This window comes from Pseudophryne corroboree, chromosome 8, assembly GCF_028390025.1.
Source record: "Pseudophryne corroboree isolate aPseCor3 chromosome 8, aPseCor3.hap2, whole genome shotgun sequence".
Taxonomy (NCBI): Eukaryota; Metazoa; Chordata; class Amphibia; order Anura; family Myobatrachidae; genus Pseudophryne; species Pseudophryne corroboree.
In genome coordinates this window covers 252995168-252999225 of record NC_086451.1, presented here as the reverse complement: position 1 = coordinate 252999225, position 4058 = coordinate 252995168, and the positions used below count along the sequence as shown (strand labels likewise).

General features: G+C 39.9%; 2 pseudogenes; one reads left to right on the top strand and one right to left on the bottom strand.

Annotated features, from left to right (window-relative positions):
* Positions 1-1170: 1170 nt before the first annotated feature.
* On the bottom strand, positions 1171-1289 carry LOC134950001 (5S ribosomal RNA; annotated as a pseudogene).
* A 1293-nt stretch (positions 1290-2582) lies between these two features.
* LOC134953636 (5S ribosomal RNA) lies at positions 2583-2701 on the top strand (annotated as a pseudogene).
* Positions 2702-4058: the final 1357 nt, after the last annotated feature.

Sequence of the window (4058 nt, the reverse complement as noted above, 5' to 3'; positions counted from 1 at the left end):
TTCTCCAGACACTCCCGCATTTTTCCCTGACACGCCTGCGTTTTTTAGTACACTCCCAGAAAACGCTCAGTTACCACCCAGAAACGCCCCTTTCCTGTCAATCACTCACCGATCAGCAGTGCGATTGAAAAGCGCTGCACGAACACCAGCAAATCTTTTGTGTAAAATAACTTAGCGCATGCGCTCTGCGTACCATACACATGCGCATTTAGCAACAAATCGCAGCATAGCGAAAATCGGCAACGAGCGAACAACTCGGAATGACCACCAAAGTCTCTCTTATCCAAAGCGCTTCTTTTGAATTCTCTGTGTGCGCCATGTACTCTGCCTCTGTTGTAGAAAGAGCAACTGCAGGTTGTTTCCTACTTGCCCAATTTATGGCTGTGCCTGCCAGTGCAAACAGGTATCCAATATAAGAATGTCTATCATCCTCATCTGATCCCCAGTCGGTGTCACAGAATACTTTTAAGCTGGTATCTGATGATCTTGTAAATTTCACCTTTAGTGAACTTGTACCTTTGAGGTACCTTAGTATTTTCTTTACTGCAATCCAGTGTTGTCTCCCAGGATTATTTGCGAACTGGCTTGCCCGACTCACTGCATGTGTGATGTCTGGACGTGTCCCAATGCTTGCATACATCAAACTAGAGAAAAAACAACTTTGCAGAAGACTCTTGTGTGGGTGCACTCTTGTTTTTGTTATATGACTATTAATTAAAACATAACTTTTATTAACTCATTTAAAATAAATCCTCACTCTCATACTCCACCATGTTTGGTTAATAGGATGTATTTATATCTATACACACAAAAGTGCTTCAAAAATTAGAAATGATCTGGTTAGTCTATCACCAAAAGACTTGTAGGGGGATGTAGACACTATAGTTCTACATCCAATTCCTAACCAACCAGCACAAGCGAAGCTTGTTTTAATGAGACCTCAATGGGTCATGATTGACCGGACCATTCTTATCAGGAGTATGTATCCTAACAACAGTATATGCACATATAGGGGTGCCTGCTAGATTCCCCCGTAATTTGGAGACAATAAGTTTAGCTGATTTTAGCTTTAGATATCTAAAAGAAGAAAGAAACCAGAAGAGAAGAGGGAAAAAAAGGGGAGAGAGAAAGTGGTGATCCTGCTGTTGGTATCCGGTCGGAGAGGGTCATTAATTACAACACCGGGTATTCTCTGGGGGTCTCCCACACAGGTACTGACCCAGCCCGCCACCGTTTTGCTTCCAAGATCGGACGAGATCGGGCTTTGTCGGTGGGGTATAGTAGTAACTTTTTGATGCAATTGGTCGACCTACCAATGAGAGTGCACCGATTAAAGATTTCAGAAAAAAGGCAAACTGCGGATCTGCTGTCTACATTAGGCGCAGGTTTTCACCTGTGAATCATAGATGAGAGTCCGCTGATATACAGAAATTTAAGCTAAAGATAAAGATAAGATAAAATAAGATAAAGGTAAACGTTAACTGAAGAAGCTGTATTATAATGAAAAAATAGGCCAGACCAGTATATGCTGACTATAGCCTATGCTAAATTAACCCCAGTTGATCCCACCTATAAACGCAATGTATTATACCGCTAGGCAGGGAATACTGAGAAATCAATATTAAAAAAATGGAATCAGGTGTTGTTTTCAATAGGCACTGTCAATTTGTTTGATAACTTAGATATACATTTTTTATATCTAGAGTCCCTGCTGTGGGCTAGATTGGACTAGAACGGCTATAGCACATACACCAAAAAACTCCCCCATAAAAATTATGATTGTAAATACAACCCAAAATATCTTTCCACACAGAATTTTTGTGTACATCTTTTTCAACTCTTTAAAACCAATATCTGTTAGCAGCACCAAAACCTACTCTGGTTTTTCAGATTGATACAGTGTTAATTTTGCCTGTTATAGACGGGACATAATAATTGTACCTGTCTTTTCATATTCTGTTTATTCTTTACCATTATTTGTTACCCTATAGAAAACTGAGAGCAGGTGATAATTTTGTTTGATTGGACACACCCCTCTCTAATGGCTGTTTTTCCCAGTATAACAGCCCCATATTTTGGGTTGTATTTACAATCATAATTTTTATGGGGGAGTTTTTTGGTGTATGTGCTATAGCCGTTCTAGTCCAATCTAGCCCACAGCAGGGACTCTAGATATAAAAAATGTATATCTAAGTTATCAAACAAATTGACAGTGCCTATTGAAAACAACACCTGATTCCATTTTTTTTATATTGATTTCTCAGTATTCCCTGCCTAGCGGTATAATACATTGCGTTTATAGGTGGGATCAACTGGGGTTAATTTAGCATAGGCTATAGTCAGCATATACTGGTCTGGCCTATTTTTTCATTATAATACAGCTTCTTCAGTTAACGTTTACCTTTATCTTATTTTATCTTATCTTTATCTTTAGCTTAAATTTCTGTATATCAGCGGACTCTCATCTATGATTCATAGGTGAAAACCTGCACCAAACGTAGACAGCAGATCCGCAGTTTGCCTTTTTTCTGAAATCTTTAATCGGTGCACTCTCATTGGTGGGTCGACCAATTGCGTCAAAAAGTTACTACCATACCCCACCGACAGAGCCCGATCTCGTCCGATCTTGGAAGCAAAACGGTGGCGGGCTGGGTCAGTACCTGTGTGGGAGACCCCCAGAGAATACCCGGTGTTGTAATTAATGACCCTCTCCGACCGGATACCAACAGCAGGATGACCACTTTCTCTCTCCCCTTTTTTTCCCTCTTCTCTTCTGGTTTCTTTCTTCTTTTAGATATCTAAAGCTAAAATCAGCTAAACTTATTGTCTCCAAATTACGGGGGAATCTAGCAGGCACCCCTATATGTGCATATACTGTTGTTAGGATACATACTCCTGATAAGAATGGTCCGGTCAATCATGACCCATTGAGGTCTCATTAAAACAAGCTTCGCTTGTGCTAGTTGGTTAGGAATTGGATGTAGAACTATAGTGTCTACATCCCCCTACAAGTCTTTTGGTGATAGACTAACCAGAACATTTCCAATTTTTGAAGCACTTTTGTGTGTATAGATATAAATACATCCTATTAACCAAACATGGTGGAGTATGAGAGTGAGGATTTATTTTAAATGAGTTAATAAAAGTTATGTTTTAATTAATAGTCATATAACAAAAACAAGAGTGCACCCACACAAGAGTCTTCTGCAAAGTTGTTTTTTCTCTAGTTTCTCCCTGACTCTGGGTGCACCACCAGGTACAATTATTTGAAGGTATACCTACCATACATAAGATCATAATTCTGGTTCAATAAATTATCTTTTGAAATTTTGAGGACTGGTGCGGAGTCACAACCCTGTTCACGGATACATCAAACTACCAATGGCATTTTGATAAGGGATTTCTTGCATTTACTCTATCTCACTTTTGCTGTTTGGTGACATGGCCTTGACCATCTTTGTACTTTTATCAATGGGAGTACTTACTGATTTTTCATCTGTCATTCCGTACTTGGAAATTATTGCCTCAATGTATGTTTGTTGGTCAGTCAGTTGTAACAGTTCCCTCTTGCAGGTTTTGTACAATTTCCATAACTAATAGATGATTTGCAGGGCCTAGTTCTTTCAACTTGAATCTTTGTTTAAGCTGGTGCTTGGCATCAGTGATGTGATCTTCTTGACCTGCCAAAAGTGTCCTGATCCTGGCTGTATTTCTCATATTCTGGGGCTTACCTCAGCATATCCTGTTACTTGCATCTGTTCAGCTCAGCAGGAAGACTGCAAATCTGTGTTTGCTTACCTTGATTAGCCACCTGAGTAGGAATTCCTCTAAGTAATCAGCAATCAGCTGTGTGCAGCATTTTGATTCTTCACTGTGTTCAGCAATCTGGAGTTTAGGCCTAAAAGTCAGCATTTTCTGTTTATTTTTAGAAGTTCAGGCTTCAGTGTTTTTTCAGCCTGCTAGGCCTCACTCCACATCAGAGCCTAACCTGGAGAACTGACACGACAGGGTCTGATAACCTAACCTGGATCTATCCAATCCTGTGCCAGCTTGAGACT